This window comes from Schistocerca nitens, chromosome 7 (genome assembly GCF_023898315.1).
Source record: "Schistocerca nitens isolate TAMUIC-IGC-003100 chromosome 7, iqSchNite1.1, whole genome shotgun sequence".
Taxonomy (NCBI): domain Eukaryota; kingdom Metazoa; phylum Arthropoda; class Insecta; order Orthoptera; family Acrididae; genus Schistocerca; species Schistocerca nitens.
The window spans coordinates 486232186-486254034 of record NC_064620.1 but is presented as its reverse complement, the minus strand read 5'-3'; positions in this window follow the sequence as shown (position 1 = coordinate 486254034).

Genomic DNA, 21849 nt, shown 5'->3' with positions numbered 1-21849 from the left:
TCTGAGGCATCAAGGGATCACCAATTTAATATTGGAGGGCAGCGTGGAGGGTAACAATCGTAGAGGGAGACGAAGAGATGAATACACTAAGGAGATTGAGAAGGATGTAGGCTGCAGTAGGTACTGGGAGATGAAGAAGCTTGCACAGGATAGAGTAGCATGGAGAGCTGCATCAAACCAGTCTCTGGACTGAAGACCACAACAACAACAACAAGGGTTATCGAAGTGGTATGTGCCATGCGTGTAGCTCCAGCGTACATTTCGCTTTCAAAGTCTGAATTCCCGTCGTGCGGACATAGTCACGTCGGAAACCGTTTCACACGAATCACCTGAGTACAATTGAAAACTCCGCCAGTGCACCGTCCTTTTATACCAGTGTAAGCGATACTACCGCCATCTGCATATGTGCTTATCACTACCCCATATCCTTTGTCCACTCAGCGTATGTATAAATAATGACTAAATATCTATTTCAATTTTATGTGCGGCACTTCTCCCATTAATAAATGAATATTCTATAATCTCCTTTTCCATTTGTTATTTATTAGGGCTGCGACCCCACAACTGCCTCATGTATTTTGAGGTAGTCTCTTCTATATTTTTGTATAGTAATCAAAATCTTTTGTAGCTTTTAACTTCCTTTTTGTTTTTGTTATAATAGCTGCAAAAATTTGTTTAGCTCTTAATTTATTTTCTAGCTCTATTTACTTGTATCCATTACGTCTTAAGATCTACTTTTATCCTATCGGTGACACCTAATAGTACATTCTTGACTTCTGAACGGCCCCGGGTGTGACTTGATAAATGGGTATCAGTTAATCTGTGGTAGCTTTCTTTATTATTAACAAGACTCAGCTGTGAAACCGAAGATGATCAATATTAGTGTACATATTCCTCTGCAGAAGGAATGGGACTTCCCTGAAGTAAGCGTTGGGAAACCGCACAGGCTTTGGCACACCTGACCTTTCTATATTTAATTGCGACTGCTTATGAAACCTCATACTGGTTTCTCCACTTTTTTAAAGCTAATTGCTGTTTCCGTCTTCAATTTAAATTGGAAAATTTCAGATTAGCTTTACCGCTCAAATGGCATTGCACGTGGCACGCAACGTTACGTCTGCAATAAAGACGAAACTTAATGGACCAAATAATATGAATACGCTGGTGTAAACACCTAATTTTCAAGTAAACTTTGTTGCTTATTGCAACGAACTGATGTCTTGTGGTTTTCACGCGTATTGTAGCGTTCCTGGAAGTGTCTTGAGCCGACGATACGGCTGTGATAGTTCTCACCTACTCGTACAGTCATGTCTGACCTTTACTGACTCTCACTGTCTCATTATCTGAGGAGTCTGTAGCAGTAGTGATAAATCTACCTGAGTCTGCTGCCACGACAGCATTCAGAGCTCATGGCAAAACGTCAGCTGGTGACATAATAGTGGAAGGTAAGAATGAGGCATTGGAGGGGGCTGTCAGAGGTTTTGTGAGTCGTGCTGGGGTAGCTCAGTCGATACGGCACTTCCAAACGAAAGGCAAAGACCCTTTCCAGACACGGTCCAACACACAGTTTTAACCTTCGAGGAAGTTTCGTACTACGTACATAAAAGGAGAAGGCTACAAAGACGCAAGGCGCATGTAACATTGACTGTCGACAGTTATATAAATGTTGTGTGGGCCGAAGTGTCTATTTTTGCCGGCCATGGATGTGTGGGATGTCCTTAGGTTAGTTAGGTTTAAGTAGTTCTAAGTTCTAGGGGACTGATGACATCGGATGTTAAGTCCCAAAGTGCTCAGAGCCATTTCAACCATTGTTTGTCTATTTTTATCTATCTGCACTGATGGTGGGAATTCTGCAACCCATGCAACTCTTTATTCAAACTTAAAGCACGGAAAGATTCTCAACAGTACATATTTTAGGTGATTTGCTGGCAAGGGGGAGTATTGATATGAACTAACATTTTCATCCACTTATTTCTGGACAGCATTAAGAATGTGAACTGGGACATTATCATTTTAGACCACAGGCTTTTGATAAGGGATGGGATCTGTGAATTAGATGGATGGATCTGTAATTTTCACTTTATCGTTATTATTTCTGGGACTTTAAAGACAAGCCAAACAAATAAACGTAATATTTGTAATGAAGAATATCCTGGAAAATTTTCATGTTGTCTTATTGTCGGACGATGATGTAGGATGATTCAGAAAAGACCGTGAGGCTTTCCTGGAGAAGTAAGAATCCGACGTAGGCTATATATTTTCTTAATATATGTAAAATATAATTATTTATGTATTATATGAAGGGCTTATTTCAGTAGTGGTACAAGTCCATTACCTCCACTTTTCTGTCTATAATGCTTCTGAAATAAATGAGCCAAACAAACAGAAAGAAAGGTTCATCTCTAGCAAGAAGCCATATGCTTGAATATTTCTGATATCTCAACTGCAGATTTTTCAGCCCTCATTTAACTTTATGACTATTTATCTCAATATGAACAAAAATTGACTTGTACCACTATTGAAATAAGCCCTTCATATAAAGGGTAAATGTTGTTACCAAAGCCTCGAAACATGCTTCACCGATTTGCTGCAAATTTTTACACAATACTCTACTGATTATTGGGACTGATGCAAACTACATTTTTTGAAGTACGTGTGTAATATATGGAGGAAGTGATACATATATGGACTAGGGGTAGTCAATATGGAATACTATGGTTTCTCGCCTTCTAAGCGCTGTACTTTCCTGAGCTGGTTGAAAACTACGTTCACCAACTGTAGATTGTTTTGGGGATTCATTCGTACTACAGTTGACAATTATTGCGAGTGAGTAAAGTTTTTTTGACGAATTCACCACGAGGAGTAATTGTGGTATATTGGGGTGTTCAGTTTCATTCTTGTCATAATACATAAATCATTAATATATTTTGTTCAAATGGATCTGAGCACTATGCGACTTAACTTCTGAGGTCATCAGTCACCTAGAACTTAGAACTAATTAAACCTAACTAACCTAAGGACATCACACACATCCATGCCCGAGGCAGGATTCGAACCTGCGACCGTAGCGGTCGCTCGGTTCCAGACTGTAGCGCCTAGAACTGCACGGCCACTCCGGCCGGCTATATTTTGTAAACAGACTTTTAGCTAATACATTAAGTCGTAAAATGGCTTGTTTTTTGCCTATTTAAATTTAATTTTCGATTTTATTTGCTTTTCTGAATTTCAGGATGGCTGTGTCACTAATATGGTATACTAGTATTCCATATTTATACCATGATATTTCGTATTTGTATCGTACCTTCACACCCTGTTTTACGTCTAGGAATGTCTTCATAAATGACTTCAAGAGCATAAAGGCAGTGGAATGAATCTGCTACGCAAATAGCAATTAAAATGTTAGAGATAAGAAAATGGACCATTCTAGAAATCTGGATGTCATAAATCTCGCGTGCCAAACCATTTCAACATCTTATTCTGCTTCTCCACGCTTCCCACAAGACGTAACCGCCGGATAGAATTCATGAGCCCTTTAGAAGCCTGTTATACTGAGCAGGTATACGCTTGGAAGAGGGAAAATGCACGTAGAGCAACAAACATATACATGGCCGAACTGGATGGGATGGCCAATCTCAAGTGCCAATCACGGGAGAGAGCAGTCAATGGGTTTAGGGTGACAGAAGCATACCCGTTAAAACCTCATAATTTCACGGATGCAGATTTCATTGCCAGCAATGAAGGAATAATTGAGGATTTACCCAAAGATCCAGTCAGTGAACCATCTGCAGGAGTTGTGTCTTCTGAAAGTGAAAAAGGTAATACTGAAGTCGAGGGAAGAACATCTGCCGCCTCAGCTGAAATTACGCCTTGGCAGATCTCGTCTGTTGCACAAAGGAGAAGGAAGACACCACGCTCGAGGGGAAGAAATCCAGGTCCTTCAGCAGTCCTAACCTTATCTGCATACAAGAGCGCTCTTGAAGTGTCGACGGCAGCAACAAATAAGCCGGAGACAAAGAAGCAGAGGCCACCAAAGCGTAGGAACCAAGAATCATCCGATTGTGAGGTTGATGTTTTCAGTGTGAGGGATGATTCCTCCGCCCTCAGTAGCGCTCTGGATATCAGTGTACCCACTGATGAAGATGGCAGTTGTCTATTTTGCTGAGGTAAATTTTCGCAGGACGAGGCAGGCGAAGAATGGGTAACGTGTTTAACGTACGAAATGTGGGCGCACTCTGAATGTGCAGTTTACGGTAAAGGATGATACGTGTAAGTGAAATTACTGGGAGTACGGAATTTAATAACGGAAAACGATATATTTCTTGTGTTTTTATATTGTGTTACTATATTTGAAAGTGTTTACTTCGACAAACAATTATTAGAGTTTCCATTATTTGTTTTAACTGTAACAAATTTGAAACGAAATTTGTACCATATAATCTGAAATTGTCAAAAATATCAAACGCTGTTTCAAGCATAATTTAGAAATGTTACTAACATATTATGTATTCCAAAATATAGGAAACCTTCAAACGTTGTAAGGTGTCAGGCAAATCCAACACCTACCATGAAAACCCTGACATGATAAGCAAATCCAGAAGTATCTCACATAGCTCCGAATAAATCGTGACATTAAATTAATCAAAGTAATACGAGTAACGAGTGAGAAAATGGAATGCCACAGACTAACACAAGAATGCCTAAATGCATGTCATACCTTCCCACCGTGAGACAGACGCAGTTCAGAGGGGAGAAACGAGAACAGAAGCGAGAGCAGAACCGCGTTAAGCTGGAAGGCCATACGATAAGGGACGGACGGACACCCACGTCGCCAGCTAACCGTTAGGACCACACCACCCGCAAGTTTTAGTGTGAGACTTTTTCGCGTCTCTGTTATGTTAGGACCACCCCCCATCCTATGTTAAAAGATAGAGCCCTCCAGAAGAACAGTATAGATCTTACGATAACACAAAAAGGGCTACACCACCCGCAAGTTTTAGCGTGAGACTTTTTCGCGTCTCTGTTACATTGAAAACTTTAAAAACATTGCCCCACCACGAAAAGTATAACGTTTCTCTTTGGATAGACAGAATTTTTGTAGGCGGAGATTAAGGTTAACATTGAGACCCTGATTGGTCAGATGAAAACACAGCCAGATAGTTTTTTTAAACCAACTTCGATAAATTGTAGTAAGGAGAAGTTAGGATGGAGTTGCTTCCGAGACGGCGAGGTAAGCGGAGCTGCGCCGGCCGCCGCCCCCGACGAACACCGACAAGGTAATGAACGCACGCGATGCCGCATTTTTGAGCGCATAAGGCTTCACTCAGAGCTGCAGAAGTCTCATCTGTTACATCCCCTTTTTGCGTAATACTACTGTCGATCGTCAATTAAAGCTCATGGTGTTCACATTTGCCACTTGAAGTAAAAATCTCAAACGCGATGATTTCTCTGTTATATACTTATTGAGAAGCCACATCAGCCACTGTAATTTACGACAAGTTAGATAAGTAATTAAAGATAATTGAGGGTCACTGTAGACCATTTCGATAGTTTTCTCTTTTGTGAAACTTAATTTAAACCTAGATTATAGATGTGATATGGCATAGGTCATCCTTCGATCCATTGTAGAACTTGGAAACCCATTCAGGGAATATTCGTTCACATTTTTGTTGAACGCAGTTCGTTTTTACCATCCTGTATTAAAACATTTCCTTTTATCAATAGTGCCATTTATAAACGATGTTTTGTGAGTAGAATAAAAATTTCCAATGGTAAACGTAACTGCTTTTTCGACGTTATTTTACTAGCTAACTAAAAATAGGAAAGCCTTGAACCCCTTCCACTAAATTTAGTTAGTATTAAGATTCTTTTACAGGGAGTGCAGTGGAGCTGACGCTGAAATCATTAAGTATTTGGTTATATCATCGCTAGTCGCACTGAACTCTTCTGAATTCTACATGTCATGTGTGGTCTGGCGTCTCCTTACCAGCAACAGGTCCCAGGTTCAAACTTGTCAATTCCCTAAAAAACACGCTCAGAGCGTTGTTGTTCGAAAGTGGTAGGGAGACACGATATAGAACAAACAGACACCATGCAGAATGTTAGAAAATGGCGACCCTGCCAGGATGGTAAAATACCATGATTGAAGGTCGACCACATGCCTAACTAGGTCAGAAAAATATCCTGGTAAAAAACTTTTCGTAATTAAAAAAAAATGCTTTTTGAACGTTATACATAGTCTAAAACAGTAGTTGCAGCGATAGATAGTAAAAGTATTCAATAGAAAGTTTGTCTGGCAGAGACAGTAGCATAATTAAGTTATAAATTTTAAAAATTGTTAGAATTAAGTTTTCTCTCCAATGCAAGCGCACAGGTGGCGGATACATCGTTGACAAGTTGGTTCTGACCCAACGAGTAAGTGAATTGATTGTCAAGTCGTGTGTGCAAAAAGTTTGTGAAACGCGTGAGATCGTATGAGCGCATGTTGACGCGAAGTAGGGCGCGTGAATTGCTTTTAAAACAGAAAATAAGGGATTCGGAAAGATTAGCAATGGCAGATCGAGACCTTGACCGAATTGAGGTAGAGACCCAGTATGAAGATGAACAGAGAATAGAGAACAGTACAACAGACGATGCGGTATCGCGAGAAATAGGACATATAACGCACCATAACGAGGATAATGTACGCCAAGGCACAGAAAACCTAGGTCAGCATGCGACAGAGGAGCAGGAAAGTAGAGAGACAGGAGATGAGGATTCTAACTTGCGTCTTTAATACGTAGAACCCATAGTACAAGTAATCAGAGCTCCCTCACCACAGAGTACAAGGAATTCGAGCAGAAACGTGTCACCGCACAGTTCAATGCAATCGGTTGCAAACCAACACTTGGGCGAAAACACATAGCGTAGGACGTCGGAAGGAAACGCAATAGGACCCACCAATCTGGCAGAATTATTACAATTAATGACGGAAACCATGACAAGACAAAATAAAGAAATTGCGAACCAAATTAAAATTCAGAATACAGATACGACGAACCAAACTGCAGAAATCACGAGACAAATGCGTGAGATTAAAGAACAAAACAAGAAAAATTCAGTTACACCTAAGTCATATTGAATACGAGGCAAAAGAATCTCGAGAAGTGATAGGAAACTTAATAACAGGTCACAATCAATTGTGAAGAGACATTGACAAGGTACAAGGGGACGTACAAACATTGCATAATGACATTCATGACGAAATCAAAACATTACGTAACAACACCCAGGGAGATGTCAAGAAACTAGAGAAACAGATAAACGAAATTACTAGACAAGCAGCAGGTACAGAGCGTGAAATTGTTGAAAACAGTGTGTTACACAAACGTATCACAAAAGCAGCGCTGATAAGATATGATAACCACATGGTCAAAATAGAAGCGCAAACGAAGCGACAATTTCAGAAATTGCGAACAAAGTTGTTGCAAACCATTGAAGAGAGTAGTGAACAGGATCGAAGAAGCACAGCGTCTGCAACCACATCCGTATCTGTAACAGCACCGGAAAAACAAGCAATTAACGAAGATATTACACATTTGCGATTCCAATCACAGGCGGAAACTAACACACGTGAAATCAGACAGCCTGCACAGCAACAAACACGTTTCGAAATTCTTGATGAACAAACGTCATCACAAACACATGCAGAACCACAAATGTATATTTCAAGACAGTTTGGATCGTGCAATGAAGCAGCAAGGTAAGCCAGACAAGATACCGAACCAATACCTGACAATGGAAAGCCAGGTCGCGAAGAGTACAGTGCAATGCATTCAGCTACACGTTCACAACCGATGGAAGAAAATTACTGCGTACCACTCCAACGATACTACGCAAGGGTAGGCGAAAGTTACAGCGGACAATATTCAATGGATCTACCACAATCGGAAAGAACGACGGGAGAAATGATCAGAAATAAAAGCAGCGAAGATTCGCGAATTTCATACGGAACTATGACGAAGTACGACAACGATCATTTCCTCACACTCAGAAAATTTCAGCATTTTCGAGAAGGAAACTCATTACATCCACGAACTTTTATTGATCAATTCCGAATAGGATTACCAGAACACTGGACGCTAGCACACAAATTAGACTTTATATGTGCACACTTGTCAGGAACAGTCGCAGAAACCATGCAGAATGTTGCAGCGACATGCCGATCGTACAAAGATTTCAGAGAGAAGTTTCTCTCACGATATTGGTCCAGGGAAGCACAGAACAGAGTGAAGTACGAATTATTACAGAACCCATATTTTGAACATTCAGGAGAGAAGAGTCCCGTGAAATTTTTCGAATTAATGGCAAAGAAAAATCAATGCTTAGATGTACCATACAGTGACGGAGAGTTGATTAAATTATGCGCGATGAAGCTACCATTGAAATACCAGCAATCATTAGTAGGTCACAGAGGCAATGACGTCCAAGCATTTAAAGGTATTCTAAGGGAACTAGAGTTCATATTTTCGGAAGATGACGCGAGAAAAAGACGAAGCGCATGTGAAAACGAAAGCAAAAAGCAGTGGAATCCACAAGACACAGTACGAAGAAACAATAATTACGAACCATGTGATAACTTCGCACCAAGAAACGACAATAGATTTCAACAAAGAACCGGTTATGGATTTAGAAGAGAATATGGCAATAACTATAATTCATCCAGGAACGGCAACAACTATTACAGAGGGAGTAACGACAACCGGAACGGGTACCGAAGAACCAACAGACCGACAAATTATCAACAAAGAAACCACTATCAACAAGCTGAACAAGAAAAGAGAATACAGATAGAAGAGGTGGAGGTAAGACCACCAAACCCCGATAAACGTTCGAATTGACAGCTAAGCGCCCATGCCAAAGAGAATGACACACCGACCCAGGACAATTGCAGCACCTTGAACAGAGAAGTAAAAATCTTCTCACGAGAAGAGAAGAAGGAAGAAACAAATCCGCAGGGACCAGATGAAAACGAAGACAAGAAAATAACAATATCGTGTTGGGACGAAATTAATTGGGAGAATACTGACGAGGAAGGTGAATTACCAGAGGCATGCACAACGAATGTAGGAGGAAAGGACGAAGTAATGAGTATTGCAGAGCTATTTGAGATGGAAACCAGGGAAAGCGAATTCAATGAGGATAATGTGCAGTCGACAGAAGTTGAAAATAAGTTATGAGTGGGCACACAACCCAACGTATATAATGAAGGAAGTTATGAAGCGATAATTAGAGCATTGAGATGCGATTATGTGGAAGTAGCGACGAAGAAGGAGAAGATAGACGAGGATGAGGAAAAAGTAGAGGATGTTGAAGAAAGTGTAAATGAAGGAAGAAATAGAGAAGAGGAAATAAAAGAGAGAGAAGTAGCAGTCGAAGCTTATCCTACAGAATGTTCGAATTCACAATGGAAATTCCTAAAAAGACTCATGTATGATTCAGTGGAGGATTCGTTGATGCAAGAAGAAGAAGAAGAACAGAACCACCCCTTTCAAATTCAACCAATTGTGAAAGCCATGGTAAAGCATATCCCAGACAATATTGTAATTGATAGCGGCAGTGAACTGACTGCGATTTCAGAAAATTTATTCATGCAATGTAATGCCAATGAGGAATTGCCAGTTCTGAAAACACGTAAGATTAAAGTAAGAGGTCCTATTAGAAACAATGCTGCGGAAGTTACAAGACAAACAAGGTTAACTCTTTCGTGCCAAGGTCAAAAGATCGAAGCCAACTTCGTGATTATACCTAAACTAACTGTAGATGTGATTATAGATGCAGATTTTTTAAATGAGAGACGAGCGATAATTGATATGGGGAAAGGTAGCGTAACATTCGGGAATGTCACACTTCTCTTTGAGCAAAAGCTAAAATTAGAAGAAATACCAGTTATAAACAAACAATTAAGAATGACGTGAGATAAAGAGGATGAAGAATTAGAATGGTATGCACAAAAGGGGGAATCGCCTCAACTCATGTTAGAAGTTCGTAAAGATATCGACGAAAAATGGCAAGAAGTTCAAGGTATTTCGGAACACAGTAAAAGAGAATTGGAGGGTATTTTACTAGATAAAGCAGAGGTATTTTTACCTAAACTGGCAGTATTAAACACTTTCAGTACAAGTTTGAAGATTAATTTTATTACTGGTAAATAATCAGCACATTATTTCAAGATTATGTTGCAGATAAGATCGTGAGGAGAAAGAAGAATGATGAGAGAGGAAGGTGGAAAAAAGAAAGTAGTTTCAATAAAAACAAAAACAAAAATAACACCAATAGTACCATAGATTAAGGTGAAGGGATAAAGTGTAGATAGTCTAACAGCATTAAATACTAAAATGCTATACACCACAACACTACACAAAAAATAAAAAACGAATTTGTGGTTTCTTATATAAGTTAAGACTCAAAATATCTTAGAATTGTAACATGGAAAGGGCACCGAAATTTGTAAAGCTTTTTAAAGAGGCGTAAAACAATGTAGGTACTAGACATATGTTAGATGAATATAAGTAAACCTTTTTGTAAGAACCATTGTAAAAACTTCAGCAAAGACCAGATGCAACGACCCACAAGTTGCAATGAGAAAAGTAACAAGAAAGAAAAGGACGCAATTAGCAAGAAACGATTCCTACAAGGCAGAAGCATCAAGAGAAAGGAAAGGACAGCGGGACCAACAGGAGGCCCTTGTATCGGAAGTGGGCAATAAATCTGCCCGCTAGGCGGAACCCTGCTGGGACGGAACATGGAGCCGCACAGTGGCAGAGCCCTGAAGAGACGCGACGGGCCGCCGAACGCCGGAAGGGTCTCTGAGCACCCCGAATGAATGGAGCAAGCAAAAAACGGCCCAACGAGAAGACCGCTTGGGCAAGCCTCCATTGGCAAAAAAAATATGTGTAAAAGTCACACAACCGCTATTAAACAGCACGCTGATGCACGAAACTGAAGAAAACATCCACGAAGTAGAAATGACATGTCCAAACCATTTATCAAATTGATACTAGGAGGAGAACTTCAAAGCGACTAGTTATCAATAAATATTTCCATATCCTGCCCAGAGAAGAAACAAGAAGCAAGTAAGAAGCAGAGAAAAAGCAGGAAGAACAGAAGTTGAAGATTCGCAAGATTGAGACCAAGAAAGAAGATGGGAGAAGAATAGACGACATACCTTCCCAAATCCCTATCCTATTGTAAACTAGTCGTCTGCAAAGTATTACAACGAAAAACGACCACTTTCAGCGACACATAACGATGACTTTCACGCATACAAAACCAGTAAACCACGAGATTCGGCACTCACAGTTCCATTCCATTATGGGACCTCCACAACAGCAACACACACTTGCAAAACCAACAAGGAACGACGAACGAGGCTGTACATCAAATACTTGCCCACATCCATCTTGCTCAAGTCTATCACCATCGTGCAAAAACATTCGCCAACCTCATGCTTAAACATTCATAGGATTGTGTGAATGTGTGAAATCAAATTATGTGATATAGGAATTGTGCAAAAGAAATGTGTAAAAAACTAAATAAGTTAAGCACACCAGACAGCTAATAAACTACAAAATAAATGTCATTGACTACGGACTTAAGTAAAAAATAGACTATCGATAAAAATAAGTCATTAGTTCTGAAATGGACAGTATATAAAGAACAAAAGTAAGGCATAATAAACAATAAAACTATATGCCACTTATTTTCTCCTCATAAAAATAAAAGAATAACTATATTTTACTTATTTTCTTCTTATAAAAAAAAATAATAAATTATCTTGTTGGATGTTTTCACTTTTTTTTAACATTTGTACCATTTGTTAGGATAATATCTCAATACTTGTGTATGTATATTTCTTTGTCAAAGCAATTCTTGGAAATAATTCTTATTTCTTAGTGTAACAATGTTGAAATGAGTGTCTAGAAACAAAAACATTTTACTTGTACATGATATTTAGAAACTGTGTTAGGAATAGATTTTACTTAATTACTACATTTATAAAAAAATATATTTCTAAGAAAATCGATGTGAAAGACACATCAGTTTCGATAACAAACTTCACACTTAAATAAAGAAAGAAAATAATTAAAAATTAATAATAGCATAAAATATTCTTCTCTTGCCATTTTTGAGAATAATGTGGAAGAATATAAAAATATAAATTGGTAATACAATCTAGCATAGAACCAGAATAACGTGGCTGAACAATAAGCAACAAAATTTAGATAACGAAATAATTTTTGACTGGCTTAGACAACGATTCAATCATTGCCTAACTTCAGTACAAAAATTAAGTTCGAAGGGTGGTGATATGTAAGGTGTCAGGCAAATCCAACACCTTCCATGAAAACCCTGAAATGATAAGCAAATCCAGTAGTATGTCACATAGCTCCAAATAAATCGTGACATTAAATTAACCAAAGTAATACGAGTAACGAGTGAGCAAATGGAATACCACAGACTAGCACAAGTATGCCTAAATGCATGCCATACCTACCCACTGTGAGACACACGCAGTTCCGAGGGGAGAAACGAGAACAGAAGCCGAGAGCAGAACTGTGTTAAGCGAGAAGGCCCTACGATAAGGGACAGATGGACACCCACGTGGCCAGCTAACCGCTAGGACCACACCACCCGCAAGTTTTAGCATGAGACTTTTTCGCATCTCTGTTACGTCAGGACCACCCCCCAGCCCATGTTAAAAGCTAGAGCCCTCCAGAAGAACAGTATAGATCTTACGATAACACAAAAAGGGCTACACCACCCGCAAGTTTTAGTGTGAGACTTTTTCGCGTCTCTGTTACGTTAGGACCACCCCCCATCCTATGTTAAAAGATAGAGCCCTCCAGAAGAACAGTATAGATCTTACGATAACACAAAAAGGGCTACACCACCCGCAAGTTTTAGCGTGAGACTTTTTCGCGTCTCTGTTACATTGCAAACTTTAAAAACATTGCCCCACCACGAAAAGTATAACGTTTCTCTTTGGATAGACAGAATTTTTGTAGGCGGAGATTAAGGTTAACATTGAGACCCTGATTGGTCAGATGAAAACACAGCCAGATAGTTTTTTTAAACCAACTTCGATAAATTGTAGTAAGGAGAAGTTAGGATGGAGTTGCTTCCGAGACGGCGAGGTAAGCGGAGCTGCGCCGGCCGCCGCCCCCGACGAACACCGACAAGGTAATGAACGCACGCGATACCGCATTTTTGAGCGCATAAGGCTTCACTCAGAACTGCAGAAGTCTCATCTGTTACATCCCCTTTTTGCGTAATACTACTGTCGATCGTCAATTAAAGCTCATGGTGTTCACATTTGCCACTTGAAGTAAAAATCTGAAACGTGATGATTTTTCTGTTATATACTTATTGAGAAGCCACATCAGCCACTGTAATTTACGACAAGTTAGATAAGTAGTTAAAGATAATTGAGGGTCACTGTAGACCATTTCGATAGTTTTCTCTTTTGTGAAACTTAATTTAAACCTAGATTATAGATGTGATATGGCATAGGTCATCCTTCGATCCATTGTAGAACTTGGAAACCCATTCAGGGAATATTCGTTCACATTTTTGTTGAACGCAGTTCGTTTTTACCATCCTGTATTAAAACATTTCCTTTTATCAATAGTGCCATTTATAAACGATGTTTTGTGAGTAGAATAAAAATTTCCAATGGTAAACGTAACTGTTTTTTCGACGTTATTTTACTAGCTAACTAAAAATAGGAAAGCCTTGAACCCCTTCCACTAAATTTAGTTAGTATTAAGATTCTTTTACAGGGAGTGCAGTGGAGCTGACGCTGAAATCATTAAGTATTTGGTTATATCATCGCTAGTCTCACTGAACTCTTCTGAATTCTACATGTCATGTGTGGTCTAGCGTCTCCTTACCAGCAACAGGTCCCAGATTCAAACTAGTCAATTCAATAAAAAACACGCTCAGAGCGTCGTTGCGCGAAAGTGGTAGGGAGACACGATATATAACAAACAGACATCACGCAGAATGTTTAGACTATTACCTCCTTAAGCTGTCTTCTTCGACCCCAGGATCTCTACCTCTTGTTGTTCAGTGGTGCATCCTCTATGCCCTGTTAAATTTTTTGACGCTCGAACGAAAACACCCCGTAGGAGAGAGTCACATATTAATCTTGTAGTGAACTTATCTGTTTGAGAAAAGACAAAAATGAACCATGTTTTTTATTGTGGTTGCTACTTTAACAGTTATGTTGATTACTAATGGTACATAATCAATGAGGAAGTTCCGAAAGAGTGATGCAGCAATACAGATTGAAATATTCAATCTAGATACATTACCGAGGCTGGGACTAGCGCAGTGACTTTCATCCAGGACTGCTTACTACAATTTACCGAAGTTGGTTTAAAAAATCTATCTGGCTGTGTTTTCATCTGACCAATCAAGGTCTCAATGTTAGCCTTAAGCTGCGCCTACAAAAATTCTGTCTATCCAATGAGAAATGTTATACTTTACCTGGTGGGGCAATGTTTTTAAAGTTTGCAACATAACAGAGACGCGAAATGTCTCACGCTAAAACTTGCAGCTGGTGTGGTCCTTTAGTGTTATCGTAAGATCTATATTGTTCTTCTGGAGGGCTCTATCTTTTAACATGGGCTGGGGGGTGGTACTAACGTAACAGAGACGCGAAAAAGTCTCACGCTAAAACTTGCGGGTGGTGTAGCCCTTTTTGTGTTATCGTAAGATCTATACTGTTCTTCTGGAGGGCTCTAGCTTTTAACATGGGCTGGGGGGTGGTACTAACGTAACAGAGATGCGAAAAAGTCTCACGCTAAAAACTAATGTGAACACCATGAGCTTTAATTGACGATCGACAGTAGTATTACGCAAAAAGCGGATGTAACAGATGAGACTTCTGCAGTTCTGAGTGAAGCCTTATGCGCTCAAAAATGCGGCATCGCGTGCGTTCATTACCTTGTCGATGTTCGTCAGGGGGCGGCGGCCAGCGCAGCTCCGTCCAGCTCGCCCTCTCGGAAGCAACTCCCTCTAACTTCTCCTTACTACAATTTACCGAAGTTGGTTTAAAAAAAACTATCTGGCTGTGTTTTCATCTGACCAATCAGGGTCTCACTGTTAACCTTAAGCTCCACCTACAAAAATTCTGTCTATCCAATGAGAAACGTTATACTTTTCGTGGTGGGGCAATGTTCTTAAAGTTTGCAACGTAACAGAGAAGCGAAAAAGTCTCACCCTAAAACTTGCAGCTGGTGTGGTCCTTTTAGCGTTATCGTAAGATCTATACCGTTCTTCTGGAGGGCTCTAGCTTTTAACATGGGCTGGGGGGTGGTCCTAACGTAACAGAGACGCGAAAAAGTCTCACACTAAAACTTGCGGGTGGTGTAGCCCTTTTTGTGTTATCGTAAGATCTATACTGTTCTTCTGGAGGGCTCTAGTTTTTAACATGGGCTGGGGGGTGGTCCTGACGTAACAGAGACGTGAAAAAGTCTCATGCTAAAACTTGCGGGTGGTGTGGTTGTAGCGGTTAGCTGGCGACGTGGGTGTCCGTCCCATATCGTAGGGCCTTCTCGCTTAACACGGTTCTGCTCTCGGCTTCTGTTCTCGTTTCTCCCCTCTGAACTGCGTCTGTCTCACGGTGGGAAGGTATGACATGCATTTAGGCATTCTTGTGTTAGTCTGTGGTATTCCATTTGCTCACTCGTTACTCGTATTACTTTGGTGAATTTAATGTCACGATTTATTCGGAGCTATGTGACATACTACTGGATTTGCTTATCATGTCATGGTTTCATGGAAGGTGTTGGATTTGCCTGACACCTTACAATAGGAATAAAAGCACATAACGGCTTTTTTATTTACGAGTACATTGGATACAGTTAACTACAAATACCATCATTGACACAATAAACGTACCATTTGTACTGTATCTTACAAAATGGGCTGAAGCTGACGGCCATCTACCTCACTGCAAGCAAGACATTGACGAACAAGATTCTGACGCACCCTGATAAATATCCCTGGTGTTTCGAATCACATTACAAGCAGCTACAATTCTCGCAACTAATTCCGTGCCCGAATCCACTGGAGTCTCATAGCAAGTGACTTTAAGAGATCCCCAAAGGAAATAATCAAGGGGTTCAGGTCATGTGACCTCGCAGACCATGGAACAGGACCTTCGCTTTCAATCCAGCGACCACGAAATGCAGCACTGAGATGGTTGCGGACATCCACACTGAAGTGAGGCTGCACACAGTCATGGTGTTCCCAAATCCTCTCACGAAGAGCCAGGATACGTTCTCCAACAACTCAGGTAGAACTCTTTGCAGGAACCTCAAGTACAGTAGCTATTCAGAAGGCCAGGTGGAAGATACGGCCCAGTGAGATTGTTGCCTACAATGCCGACCCAGGTATTCACAGCAAAACGTACTTGATGGTCTATCTCTACTACAGCGTGAGGGATTTCCTAGTCCCGCCCATGGCTATTCCCGCTTTTCGAAATACCATCACGATCAAATGATTCCTCGTCACTAAATAGCACGATTTGGAGGAAATCAGGACGATCAATCCATTGTTGGAGCAACCACTGACACATCGCGAGCCATATCACGAAATCAGTCAAAATCATTCCATGGACTCATTGTGGATGATATGGGTGTAATAGTTGTTCCCGGCCGAAGTGGCCGAGCGGTTTTAGGCGCTACAGTCTGGAACCGCGCGACCGATAGAGTCGCAGGTTCGAATCCTGCCTCGGGCATGGATGTGTGTGATGTCCTTAGGTTATTTAGGTTTAAGTAGTTCTAAGTTCTAGGGGACTGATGACCTCAGAAGGTAAGTTCCATAGTGCTCAGAGCCATTTGTAATAGTTGTTCGTAGAGTACTCACTACATCAATAGTATGTGAAGCGCCCATTTCACGTGCGATACGATGCGTACTTGTAGTGCGGTCCACCGCCGCTTGAAAATCGGGTGTGCGAGTGGTCCTCATGTTGGCAAGTCCCTCGCTTCTTCTTTCCAATGAACCAGACATTCGTCGATCGAGAGAAGTAAACACGCATCGTGACGGATGATGACTGTTAGTAAATTGTTCCCTGTACAGCCTTTCAGCAGCGAGAGCGTTGCAAGGAACTTCCCCATACAACAGGTGCATGTTAGCGAGTTCTGCGAAACTCTACCGGTATTGCTCCATCGTATTGCACTGCAAGTCACTGAATAGCACTGTGTAATAATTGGGTTTGTTGTTGATTCTCTCGTGGGACTACGGAAATACGATACAATAGAACCACCTTATGAGCAAGTAAAGTAAACTAAAGCTGCGTCATGACTTGATGGTAATCAGGCTCGTCCTTCTGTCTCTCTCCAGGAAATAAAGAATGTACATGTAAATAAACAGCACAGTACGAGTGAACTTGGAAGCTTGTTAGTTGTAATAAGGTGGGAAACAGTAAGGCTCGACAAACCAATAGACTAGTTTACTTCCATATCTCTTTAAGCTGGCTTCTGCGACTCAGATTGTCCAGTGGAGCACTCTCTTGTCCTGTTACACTTTTGCACACTCGTAGGTAAACACCGTGTATGTGTAGTACCATCTCTTACAGCAGTTCCACACTATAATTCCTCTTTCTACATAAGTAACAGTTAAAAATGATATTCAGAAGAGATCAACATCTTCTTTAGGATTTGACGAATCAAAATAACTTTGAGACCTCTATTTTCGGAGCCGGACGGTGTGGCCGTTCTGTTCTAGGCGCCTCAGTCTGGAAGCGCGGGAACGCTACGGTCGCAGGTTCGAATCCTGCCTCGGGCATGGATGTGTGTGATGTCCTTAGGTTAGTTAGGTTTAAGTATTTCTAAGTTCTAGGGGACTGATGACCTCAGATGTTAAGTCCCATAGTGCGCAGAGACATTTGAACCATCTATTTTCGGACTGAAAGCTAATAGTCCTTATCATAAGATTACATAAAATCGCAATAATGAGGAATTATTCGCAAAAGTTTTCTTTCACAACTTTAGTTTATTGCTGGTACATGTTCTGACTGTCATTTACGTGGTGTTTACTGCTAACAGAGGCGCGGACTTCAGCCGCGTATTTTCGATTTCTGCAGCTAGTTTCGAACTATGTTTGTAGGAAACTGTTCTGGGGTCTGTGTGACGGTTCGGTTCAATATAACGCTATTCTGATCGTCAGTGTCCGTTCACTAGTAATCATCAGTAATTCTGGATTGTCATGAGTCGTGCATGCAGTCGTCATGTAAGTGCTTGTTGCTTTCGGCGCACACACCTGATTTACATTATACCTTTTTTAACTAAAAGAGAGATTGGCCTCTCATTGTGCCTCACAAATTTTTTTGTAACAACTACAATTATGAATCTACCACGGGTTAATGGATACACCACACACCACTTAATTCATACTATTTCCAGTAATGTTCCTGTGTGAGCAGAGAATTATTTCGGCGGTGTCTGTCCAATTGTTCGTTGCGACTTGTTCGTTGTATCCGATTTAGCGATACCGCAATAGTGACTAATGCCATTTGAGAGTCTAAAGCGGGAACAATTGGTTAGTTTCGGATTATTTATTACGACAGCATTAAAACGACGTTATGCAAATTCGAATCTGACGCTAGGAAAAGTTCATTCAGCAAGCTGTGAATGGCTACTGCATAACCATGTTGAAGAGACCTCTTGGGTTTTCCGACCACGTCGTTCGCAAGATACCAAACGTGTTCTAGGTGAACGATGCTTCTCACCATTTGGCGGAAACTTGTCTAGTAACATTGTGTTTGATGACATATTCTTTTTCTTTTTCTCGAATTATGTGAAATAATGTAAGCCGAAGCTGAAGGTGTTAGGAATGAGGTTCTACTTAATTTACAGAATATCGACAAAAATTTTCAAAATAAAAAAAAAACAACAAAAAACAGGAAAACGAAACGTATTCTACTGTTCAGTGTTCTCTAGTTAAATGCAGCGGTTTCGTTTGAGTGAGCCCATGCTATTAACCAAAACATCCAAGAGATATGTGTGCGTGTCTTCGGAGACCAGAGAGAACGACCTATGAAGTTCATGCACAGTCACCGCAGATTTCAGACTTGCCTTATCAGGACTATGAATAATCTTTGTTAACGCAAAGAGATGTCTCAAAATATGATACCACAAGAGAAAATAGAGAGAGTTAGCGAAATAAACAGGCTGTTGTCTTTCATTTGCGTTTGAGTCACAAGTTATTCTTGTAGTGAAGATAGAAGCAATATGGTCGAGACCAACATCTGAATGTGACACTTCCTCCAAAACGTCTCATTTACTTTGAGTTGTGATTACTTAAAGTGCTGGACGTCACTCCTTTATTTCGTCACTTGCTGAGTAACCGGCTTTGTCCAGGTATGTATTTATTTCAGTCTTCTATTTGTCCATTTTCTCCTTCCCTCCGCCACCCCCACCTCCTTCTTGGTCAATCGCCTTGTCTACCTTTCCTCTCTAGATCTTGCTAGGTCTTACGCCCACAGTAATTATTTCCAATTGGTAAGTGGTATTTGGCTGAAATCTACCCAGAGCTTTAGGAGGAGCTTTTTACCCTTGGCTTTGCCTACGTACGCACACATCACATATACTCGTATTTCACATATATCTAATATACAACCACACATTTGCACACGTACGAGTTGTTTCTTTCTCTATAAATCTAGCGAATTATAAATCTACCACTGGTTACTGCATACACCACACACCACTTAATTCAGACTATTTCGAGTAATGCTCCTGTGTAAGTAGAGAATTATTTCCGCGGTGTCTGTCCACTTGTGCGTCTCGACTTGTTCGTTGTATGCGACTTCACCCTGTAATTTCTGTTTCACGCAGCTCAACGTCTATGACGTTACATCTCCTAAAATATGTGTTGTACATTGAACTAATCTTGTAGGTGGATTCAGCGGCATATGAGAATACTGTCCGCGAAATTTGTTGCGAATACAGTTAGTAGAAAATAAATAATAAATTTAAACGTCATGCATGATGGGACAGTTTTTCAAGCATCTCACTGTTTACGATAAGATATCTTCTAAATTACGAGTCGTATAATTACATAATTTTGTAGGTACAATCCACGGAGTATGTGGGTAATGGCTGCGAAATATGCTGCAAATAGACTTAGTAGCAAAGAAGTATTAAATTTAAAAGTCATGCATGATGCCGCAATTTTTTTCGCATCTCAGTGTTTACGATTTCATATCTCCTGTATTACATGTGTAACAATAATAATTTTGTGCGTATATTCAGTGATATATGTGAAGACTGTCTGAAAATGTGTCACAAATGCAATTAGCACTATAGAAGTAATAAATTAAAACACCACGACTGATGCGGCAGTTTTACTGGATGACCAGCGAAAATGTAGTAAGCGATAAACTTTTTTCGTTTCGTCATTTTGTTGGGGTTGTTAGCGAGAAAAAGTTTCGTAAAGGTTTTAAATTATATGTAAAGGTGGTTGCAAGTCCCTAACTGATGTCACTCTCAAGTAAAGGGTAAATGAAAGCTGGGTACCCGCACGTCTTGGGCTACACTACGTTTCCGCCACCACCCTTTCCCCTTCCAAAAGTAGGTGGCCCTTACCCTCACACCTATTCTTTCCAGATATTTTGGCTGGAGAAGGTTATCTTCCGTCACGTGTAGTGCAAACAGCGAAGGGTAGAGGAGGTAATGTTAGGATACTGGGATGTTTCTCGAGGTTAGGGTGTAGCTCTCCTATAGCGCTTAAGAAAACGTTAAATTCGGGTGGATATGAACAATTTTAAAGCACATTGTACTGCATGGAGCAAGGGAGCTGTTCGGAGACAGTCACTGTTAGTTTCAGAATGATATCGCGCCCTGTCATAAAGTATGAGCTGTGACACAATGGTTTGTGAACAAGTGTTGTCAACATATCGTTTGCAAACCACGCCCTAAGTTTACTTCCTATTCTGTTTCCTAAATCATTACCACTGTGTTCCATGTGCTTAACAGTGAACTGAGTCTATGTTAGGAATTGCAACACATAATAACATTCACTACTAAGCCGAGATCGGGTGTCCATGCCGTTTATTGTTCGTCATCTTCTCTTACGGCAGTGCCACCTCGTTTTCAAATTCCATTTACTGGCGTCACCTACTTCCTGCCTTACCTGCTGAGAGTGGCAGCAGTAGCGCTTATCGATAACTGCACTGTAATACCATCTCTGAAGCGACCGATAGTATTTCCGAGTCGTTGTGTGTCTGGAGTTCAGTGGGGAAAGAGACTGGAGTGGGAACGACCGTTGGTTGATCGTTCGGTCTGTCGTCTCATCGGCCGACGTGTATTTGGTTTTTGATCGTTCCTAGGCCTAGGCAGTCGGTCAGTTGGGGCAGAGCAGCCAGGAAGTCTCCGTGGCGCGTTGTCAGGCCGGAGCTGCTGGCGGCGTGCACGCGCAGTTGGAGTTACGGGGCGCTTCTTGAGCGGGTTACGAAGTTCGTCGCCCACCGATCCTGGACACTAAAGTTGAGTGCTCACTTAACCTGCTATCAAGCGTCAACTGCTATCACATGTCTTCGTTTGAGCCTGGTTGTCGCTTTCTAGGAGATTCCCACGAGCAACAGCGTGTGTGCATTAAAGTCGGCTAGAGCTGCAGCCGCTTTCCTGTGTGGTGTTTAACTTAATTTAATTCATTCCTTCATTAATAAAATGTACCAGCGGTATCTTTTGCCTTGTGGCCGTTGGCCGGCCGAGGTGGCCGAGCGGTTCAAGGCGCTACAGTCTGGAACCGCGCGACCGCTACGACCGCAGGTTCGAATCCTGCCTCGGGCATGGATGTGTG